A 10296-nucleotide genomic window follows, 5' to 3' on the forward strand; every position below is an offset into this window, starting at 1 on the left:
CAAGAGCTTTGGTCTGTTTTTGGAGACAGTCAAGGTAATGCCTTATTCCTATCTGAGCAACAGATCCAAGCATGAGCTAAATTTTTCTTCTACCTGTGAACAAGATATCATTGATGACAATGGCAGAAGATGCCTGCTTGGTGGATATGGAGTGGGCTGCATAGTCCAGGTAGTCCGGGTCCTGTTGAGTATAGTCCATAGCAATTCCCAAAGAAGCTTAATGCAACTATTGCTGGCAGGCATACTACTGTTACGTGTCTGAACGGACATCAAGGTATAGCCCATGCCAATGGCTGTTGACCACTGAGAGCTCCAGGTGTAAGGTACAATGCCTCTTCCTGAAGGAAAGCCCATTGTTGACAAGGGCCATCAAGTACACTGGCTGTGGTTAGTAACTTTTTCAAAAATGTCGTCAGGATCCAATCAGAGCCATAGTTTCCTAGGCAGTAGGTGAAGCAAAAGTATTTGAAAGCTTGTCCCATAGTGTTCTGTACAACTGAGATGGTTTTCTCAAGAACGTAAGTGGGCATTACAGCTCCTTTGGGGGAGTCCCTGATTGGGTCCAGCTGTTGACGACAAGGCTTATTAGTGAGTATGACGTTAACACGGAACTTTGTTGTTAGTTGCTGTAGAGTCAATTCCTGCTCATGGCAATCCCATGTGTTACAGAGTGAAACTGCTCCATAGGGTTTTCTTGGCTATAATCTTAATGGAAGCAGATCACCAGGCCTTTTCTTCTGCGGTAGATAGACAAGCAGTGACATTTTTCAGATTAAATATACTCCTTCTGCTTCTCGTTGGCTTTTATCAAATGCTTTCTCTTCATATTGAGATGACCAAATGATATTTTTCTCCTTTAATTTCTTATCAAACATGCATTCCTGGAATAAATTCAACTTGGTCATGATGCAATTATTTTTTCTATGTATTTAAACGGTAGTGTTATTAATATTTTTGTTCAGTTTTTTTTATTTTTAACATCTAAGCATGAGCGATATTGGCCAATGATTTTCTGTCTTAGATGATCCTTTTCTGAATTTGGCATAAAGCTTATACTAGCCTCATAAAATGAGTTGTGAAGCATTTTCTCCTTTACTGGCCTCTGAAAAGAGTTTGCGTACTTTTATTTTTTAATCAATCTTGCCAGAGGTTTGTCAATTTTATTAGTCATTTCAAAGAACCTGCTTTTGAGTTTATTAAAGTTATTATAGCATCTGTTTACTATGTTATTTTTTGCCCATATGTTTATTATTTTCTCCCTTCTTTCATTAACCTGGGTGCTTATTTATTTTATTTTAGCTCATTTATTTTAATTTTATCTTCTTTTCTAATATCTGTACTTAAGAGTATTTCTTTTCCCGTAAGTACTGCATTGGCGGTGTCCCCAAAATTTTGCTGTATAATTTTTGGTACTGATTCATCAGTTACTAGGAAGGTTATTTTTAAATGTCCCACAATTTAAGTGCTTTTTTTTTTTATCAGTTTCTACCATGATTTGAATTTTGTCCTTTTATTGCTTTGTATATTTTGAAGCTTTACTGTTATAAATTTAAACAGTTTTATCTCCTTTACAAAGTAAAACTTTTGTCTACATGTGTTGACCATCTTAATCTCTTAAAATGCTTTGGAAAAACTTAATTTTTGTCTGATATTAATATATGAACAGTAGTGTTCTTTTTGTTTGAACTTTCCTGTTGTATCTTTTTTCATCTGCTTTATTTTCAACCTTTCTGTTGTGCTTATAGCTTGCGTGTATGTGTTTAAATTGGTGCTTAACTATTTGGTAAATTCAGTCTGACAACCGTTTCATTTAATTGGAAAAGTTTATTTGTTATTACAGGTTGTGATTGTTAGCATATACGAATTTTTTTTACCATTGTATTTTGGACTATTTGTCTTAGTTTTTTTTCTTCCTCTTCCTTTTCTTTTGTTCTTTTAGATCTATGTGTTTTCCACCCCATCCCATTCTTTTTCCTCCACTGTTTTGAAGTTTTACACTCTAATTCTATTCTTTTAGTAGTAACTGTAGAAATTTTAACATTTATATGATGTTAACAAACTTTAGACTAAATCATTTATTGTATCTTTATTTGTATCCTGAACAATACATAGTTTAGAACATTTTACCTTGATAACCCCTGTGTATATCTATTGTGGTTCAGAGTTTTTAATTCTAATTTTTAATTCACTATTTTAAACATCATTATTATTTTTAAGACAATATTTGATTATATTTAGTCCCAGGTTTACCATTTCTTTGTTCACCTATCTTTCTGGCATCTCAGATCTTCCTTCTGTGATCATTTTCTTTCTTCTTGAAGTATTTCCTTTAAAAATTCTCTCATGAGTGCTTGCTTCAGCAGAGAAGATTAGCATGGCCCCTGAGCAAGGATGACATGCGAATTCATGAAGTGTTCCATATTTTGAGACTATGTTGGCGTCTTCTGCCTGGAGGGGAGATGAGAGGGTGGAGGGGTTTAGGAGCTGGAGAAATAGACACGAAAAGAGAGAGTGGAGGGAGAGAGTGGGCTGTCTCATTAGGGGGAGAGTAATTGGGATTTTTTTAGCAAGGTGTATATGGGTTTTTGTGTGAGAGACTGACTTGATTTGTAAACTTTCACTTAAAACACAATAAAAATTATTAAAAAAATTCTCTCATGAATGTTTGTTGGTAGTAAATTATTTTCTTTAGTGTTTGTCTCAAAATGGTTTAATTTAACTCTTGTACCTGAAAGATAGTTCAACTGAGTATAATGACCCTTAACTGACACTCATTTACTACCAGAACTTTGAAAATATTATGGCATAGGTTTCTTTCTTTTTTTCTCTTGGCTTCTTGAGAGTCAGCTACCATTCTCCTATAGACAATCTATCTTTTCTGTCTGGCTGCTTTTAATATCATCTTTCTGTCTTTGTTCTGAAGTTATATTAAAATTTTCTAAATGTCCAATACTTCATCCTGTTGGGAATTGTTGGACTTTCTGAATCGGAGGATTGGTGTCTTTTATCAACTTTGCAAAATTCTCAGCCATTAATTCTTTAAATAATGCTTCTCCTTTATTATCTTTCTAAGCTCTATCTAAAACTATAATTAGAAAGATGCCAGAAATTTTCACTTGATACCTACAACCTTTAAAAAAAAAAAAATTAAACTCTCATGTTTTCCTTATCTTTGTGCATATTTTGGGAAATATCTTATGTGTACTATCTAGCTCATTAATTATCTCTTCAGCTATATCTAACCTTCAACTTAACAACTATGCAATTCTAAAATAATTTATATTTTTTCTTTCTAGAAGATCTGCTTGGTAGTATTTCAAACTGGACATTTAAAGATCTTTTTCCATTCATCACACTTTCAATATCTTTTATTTCTTTGAATATTAAAAATATATATTTTAAATTCTGTTTCTGATAATTCCAATGTCTGCTGTCTTTGCAAGTATTATTCCTCAGTTTGTCTGTTTATTTTCCTGCAGATTTTTGCTAATGGAAGTGTTCTGCTGCTTTGTGTATTTTGTTGTTAAGTCATGTTCCTCAACCATGCATTTATAAGTTTTTAAAAAGTACACCCCAAACCATGGTGTTTTCAATTGCCTCATATAAATGTGAAAGCTGGGAAATGAATAAAGAAGACTGAAGAATTGACACCTTCAAACTGTGGTGTTGGCAAAGAATATTGAATATACCATGGACTGCCAAAAGAATGAACAAATCTGTCTTGAAAGAAGTACTGCCGCAATGCTCCTTAGAAGCAAGGATGGTGAGACTTCATCTCACATATTTTAGACACATTAGCAGAAGGGACCAATCCCTGGAGAAGGGCATCATGCTTGGTAAAGTAGAGGGTCAATGAAAAAGAGGAAGACCCTTAACAAGATGAATTGACAAAGTGGCTACAATAATGGGCTCAAGCATAACAACGATCATGAGGGTGGTACAGGACCTGGCAGTGTTTCATTCTGTTATGCATGGGGTTGCTATGAGTGGGAACCAACTCCATGGCACCTAACATCAACAACAAAAAATACATCAGTCTACACTTTACATACTTTGTACTGGAAGGGTTTCTCTAGTTATCCAGACTTCAGTATTGTTTGAGAAAGAAGTCAAATCATCCCTTTATTTTATGTTAAATTTATTTTAAATTTATTATGTCATTTGGTTTCAGGTTTGTCTTTGTTCAAAAGAATCATTTGCATAGGCAAGCTTACTTAACTTTGGCATATTTAATTAATGTCTGATGTATTTTGTTCTACTTCTATCATTTTATATTTCCATTATTTATAGGCTTCCTTGTTTTTCTTTGCCTAGTTTTTGTAACATTGCTTCAGCCTTCCTTGGTCTTTTTGGGGAGTGCATTTTGGAAATTTCACACTTATTTTTATTCTACTGAGATTTAATTTAAAAACTATGTTTCTCTAAAAACATTTACTTCTTCCTTTGTAGGGCAAGAGGTGTATCACATTTACCTATACTTCTTCTTTGACACCACCATATGCAAAATTCACTTGGAATAATCTGGCTTTTTAGATTAATTTTTAAATTTTTATTTTTACCTATTATGTATTTTCTAAGAATTATCTTTTAAATTTACATTAAATGTTATAATTATTTTTGCTTAGACATCATTTTTAAGTTTTATGGGATATATTTATTTACCTCCATTGGATGCTTTTTATAGGCAATGCTGTGAACCACTGCCCAGAGTTTCCTTTTCAGTTCCAAGGCACTCATTCCTTCAGCTGCTAGAGGAGTTGTTGCTGAAACTCATGCCTTAATCTCTTTCCACGTATTTCCCTTGCTTAAGGTTACACCCCCTTCCCCGGGCCAGGGTGCAATTCAGGGGTATAAAGTCCTGGCTGCTTGCCACAATTTAGGACATCTCTGAAAGTCATCCTTTCTTCAGAGCTCCCTTGGGGGTTGTCTAAACCCTACGTTGCAACTGTATCTCATTCCATTTCTGTTTCACTTACTCCCTTACACCCTTACTGGTATTGTTCCCAAGAGCCTTCTCCGTTAAATCACCTGAATGCAAATCTCCATCTCAGATTGTGTTTCCCAGGGAACCTGACCTAAAACACCAGGGTTATCCTTAGAGTGTGCAGGACCCTGGCAAACATTGTCTACATAAACTATGGGATGAAAATTTATATAATAAAATTCATGGGCCCATGTGTGGTATAGTAAGTTGTCAATGAAGATTTAGAATAATGACTAAGAAGCATGTTTTTGCTATTGTCCAATCAGTGCAGGTGAAGATTCTCTGCAGTGTTCAGGCACCATTGCTTCCCATTCAGGTCCAAGAATTTTTTTTTTTCTGTTCTTTGTTGTCAAATGCACAGTATCTAAATAATTTCATATGTATCGCCAGGAGAAAAAGGTAGTGATTCTGCTACTACACACAGTACCATGAATCTTCAAATTCTATTTGTATTGAAACAATGTATATATTCTTGACTCTGCAGTTCCCTGATACCCTTTCTTTAATGCTGGTTATATTGTTGATCATGATGCTGCCTATGAACAGTTGTTTCCAATGACTTTCAAATGCTTTTAAAGTGCTTTGTTGATGATGTCCACAAATGCAGGTCTTAAAGCATGTAGGAAAATGTAAATGCTAATTCATTATCTGATCATGTTAAATTTACACTTTGAATTTTTATAGCATAAATGTAGAATGACACATCTTCCAACTGTGTCTTCCTTTGAACTCTTTAGGGTGTAATCATTGCATCCCTAGAATGTGATCTCTTTCAGAGTTGATTGCACCCCGCCTTCCACATGGCTGTGAATGGAAAGATAGCCATTGGCTTACTAGCTTGGAGGATCTGGAGATGGAAATTCTTTTGGAGACTCTCACTTCATTTCATTTTCCAGGGAGGTTTTCCCTTCATTTGTGTCAAAACAGAAGCTGATTCTTCCATCTGGTCCTATCACTGATAAAAATTATGCAATTTCCTCAAAGATCATGTGTGTTTCCCTATGGAGATTTTTTTCTTGTTACTTTTCTTTCTTTTGACCATTGAAATGGAAAATTGGAGAGAAGGGAATTAAATTCATGGGATTAGATAGTAATTAATTACTATTATTTATTATTTTATTGAAGAGAACATTTCTATTCACAGCTTCTCTCATTTTTGAGGAGTTTTGTGGTACTTGGCATTTTGCACAGGACACCAGACTGGTCTTGAAACTTCAGCAAAAATCTGCAGATAGATGGCTCATTTTCTGGCTGTCTCCAGGCAATATGGGTACCTTCTTACAGAAAGGGTCCTCAGCCTAGCAGTTTATCTGTGGATCACATCATATATGAGGTAAATCCTCATACTGGTCACCACAATGGAACCCTCTCCTTTTCAGAACTCCAAATTTGATCTGGCTTCTCACTTCCCAAATTGCTGAGGGTCTTCTTTAAAAAAAATATATATATATATACCTCCATTCAATACATACTTTTTGAGACAGGGCCAAGGTGGTGGAGTAGTCAGATGCTTCCAGTGATCCCTCTTACAACAAAAACCAAAAAAAAAAAAACTGAAACGATTATATATATGACAAGCTGGGGGCCCTGAACATCAAAGGCAAAGTTAGAAAATGGACTGAGCATCGGGGGAGGAAGAGGTGGTTCAGCAGCAACGAGGAGGTGCTGGACCTGATTCGGTGGGAGCTCTCAGGCACGAACTACTGGAATGACCACAGCAGGGCTGGCAGTAGCATTCCAGATGTGGTTTCCTCAGGGAGAGACATTGAGCTGCACAGCCTACTCACTCCTCCAGAACCAGAGAAGAATGGCACTCTCAGCAAAAGCTAAGTACTTACATTTATTTTACCATACCCCCCAGACCCCCAAGCTGGCTTCAGTGGCTGTCAATTTCCCTGGGCCTGAGAGAGGTCCTGCTGTGCTCTCTGAGCCATTTTCCAGACCTTGGAGAAGGGATAAGTTAACAACTGGGAGAAAAGATAATCTGCCCTTGTTGGCAGACTGCAACTGTTCCAGCTGTGTGGTGGAGAGGTGACTGTTTGATATTTGACACCATTTTGCCTATTAAAGAGGGTCCTCACCTACCCACATCACGGGTCTAAGGACTGGTGCCTCCACCCACATCACCTAGCCACCTGCGACAAGCGTCCGAGAATAAGTGGCACTTCCCAGTACTTACAAACAAAAGTGTTGGGTGCCCGTTGTCTGGTTGCAGAACCCACCCACCTGTGTGCTCTTGGGAACAAGGACATTCTTTCCTCACAGACACTCAGGAGATGGTTGTCAGCCCCCTGCATTGTTCAGAGCATGGCCCACTGCTGCAACCAGATACCTGTACCTACACTAATCATGTCTGCCCATCTAAGACTGTAGGACAGAGCCTGTACCACACACTTGATGACCAACTACCTGGACACCTGAGCTGAATCCATACAAGAAAAGTGAATGGACTCCTAGGCTGGTATACCTGGTAACAGCTCTTACCATCTGATGAAAGGATGTTAGTGCTTCAAAGGTGAAAATAATCAAGCCAACTCACTCAAACAGCCTATTTGCGCACATCAAAAAAAAAAAAAAACAAGAAGCTATGATACAGTAAGCAAACATAAAATAAATTAATACAATAACTTATAGATGGCTCAGAGACACTAGTCAATATCAAATCACATAAAGAAGCAGACCATGATCGCTTCAACAAGCTCTCAAAACAAAGAATCAAGGAATCTTCAATATGAAGGTACCCCCCTGGAATTACCAGAGTTAGAACACAAAAGATTAATATACAGAACTGTTCAAGATATCAGGAACAAGATCAGGCAAAATGCAGAACAAGCCAAGGAACACACAGATAAAGCAGTTAAAGGAATTAAAAAGGTTATTTAAGAACATAATGAAAAATTTAATAAGCTGCAAGAATCCATAGAGAGACAGCAATCAGAAATTCAGAAGATTAACGATAAAATTACAGAACTAGGCAACTCAATAGAAAGTCAGAGGAACAGAATTGAGGAAATGGAATGCAGAATTAGGGAGATTGAAGATAAAACACTTGGCACCAACATAGTCAAAGAAAAATCAAGTAAAAGAGTTTAAATAAAGGAAGAAACCCTAAGAATCATGTGGGACTCTATCAAGAGAAATAACCTGCGAGTGATTGGAGTTCCAGAACAGGGAGAGATAACAGAAAATTCAGCGAGAATTGTTGAAGATTTGTTGGCAGAACACTTCTCTGATATCATGAAAGATGAGAAGGTATCTATCAAGGATGCTCATCAAAATCCACATAAAGTAGGTCTCACAAGAAAGTCACCAAGACATATTATAAGCAAACTTGCCAAAGCCAAAGACAAAGAAAGAATTTTAAGAGTGGATAAATGAAAAGTCACCTACAAAGGAGAGTCAATAAGAACAAGCTCAGGCAACTCAGCAGAAACCATGCAGGCAAGAAAACAGTGGGATGACCTATATAAAGCATTAAAGGAAAAAAATTGCCAGCCAAGAATCATATATCCAAGAAAACTGTTTCTCAAATATGAAGGCAAAATTAGGACATTGCCAGAAAAACAGAAGTTAAGGAAATTTATGAAAACCAAACCAAAACTACAAGAAATACTAAAGTGAGTTCTCTGGTTAGAAAATCAATAATCTCAGATATCAACCCGACTAGAACACAGGACAGAGCAAACAGATGTCAATCCAGACAGGAAAATCACAAAAATAAACCAAGATAGAAAAATGTTCAAAACAGGGAAACAGCATGGCCATTATGTAAAAGAAGACAACATTAAAACAATACACGGGGACTAAAAAATCTAGTTGTAGATCTTTTATATGGAGAGGAAGTCAAGGCGATATAAAGAAATAAAAGTTAGGTTTAAACTTAGAAAAATAGGGGCAAATATTAAGTTAACCACAAAGGAGACTAGCAATCCTACTCATCAATACATATTTCTCACCCAATTCAAGGCATCTTTGACAACCTGCCCAAGCCCTGATAGTGTCAGAGACAGACACGCCTTTCAGGGAGGTGATAAGTGACTCATGCCATGCAAAAGCAGTGCCCTGTGTGCAGCTCTCCCAGATCCTCCTTCTTTTGGACATGTTTATTTAATAGGGCACCTCCAAGCTATCAAGTCTGTGAAGTTCTCTGCAGAAGTCTTCCTTTGTGTTAAAGAAAGAGTACAGGAAAAGGCCCAGGTCATTCAAGCTGAGATCCTTTCGCTAGTGATACCCAGGTGTGAGCAATGTAGGTGTCTCTCCTCCCTGGTCTTGCATTGCTAAGGATGAAGAACCCAAAAAAATAGGCACTCTCCCCCACCTGTCTTATTCAGATATGTTTCTTCCTGTGCTTTGTATGTGTGGCCATCTTGAACAGCCTTGAGTACCTTGGGAATTTCTAGAAGGGGCTTTCATTTTTTCCTAAAAAGTTTAAGAAAACTATATTTTTTCTAATTACAAATAAGTTTGCTGTACGGAATTTAAAAAATACAAACAAAACCACAAAAAAAAGATTGCTTTATTTCTACTACTCAAAGAAAATTACTGCGAATGCTTTAATATATTTCCTTCTATTTGCTTTCAATGTGTATATTTATTGTTTTTCCTGTTTATTAGGTGACGTTGAGTTGGATCCAATGCATAGTAATACTACATACAACAGAACAAAACGCTACCTGGTCTTGTGCAGTTCTCACAATCATTGCTATGTTTGAGCACATCGTTGTAAACGCTGTGTCAATCCATGGCATTGAGGGTCTTGCTCTTTTTCACTGACACTCTATCAAGTATGATGACCTTCTCCAGGGACTGGTCCCTCCTGATTACATGTCCAGAAACAAAGTCTCAGCATTCTCTCTTCTAAGGAGCATTCTGCCTGTAGTTTTTCCAAGACAAATTTGTTCATTCGTCTGACATTCCGTGGTATAGTCAATATTCTTTGCTAACATCATAATTCAAAAGCATCATATCTTCTGTGGTCTGCCTTATTCATTGTCCATCTTTTACATGCATATGAGGTGATTGAAAAAATCATGGCTTGGATCAGGTTTCAAAGTAACATCTTTGCTTTTTTAAAAAAACTTTAAAAAGGTCTTTTGCAGCAGATTTATCCAATGCAGTAAGTCATTTGATTTCTTGCCTGCTGCTTCCATGGGTGTTGATTATGGATCCAAGTAAAATGAAATCCCTGACAAAGTCAATCTTTTTTCCACCTATCATGATGTTGCTTATTGGTCCAGTTGTTAGGATTTTTGTTTTCTTTATGTTTAGATGTAATCCATACAGAAGGTTCAAGTCTTTGGTCTTCACCAGTA

At 36.7% G+C, this 10296-nt stretch overlaps 1 pseudogene; it reads left to right on the forward strand.

The window, feature by feature from the left end:
• Window positions 1-2357: 2357 nt before the first annotated feature.
• Window positions 2358-2426, forward strand: LOC126068207 (uncharacterized; annotated as a pseudogene).
• Window positions 2427-10296: the final 7870 nt, after the last annotated feature.

Source organism: Elephas maximus, chromosome 26 (assembly GCF_024166365.1).
Source record: "Elephas maximus indicus isolate mEleMax1 chromosome 26, mEleMax1 primary haplotype, whole genome shotgun sequence".
NCBI classification, from domain to species: Eukaryota; Metazoa; Chordata; class Mammalia; order Proboscidea; family Elephantidae; genus Elephas; species Elephas maximus.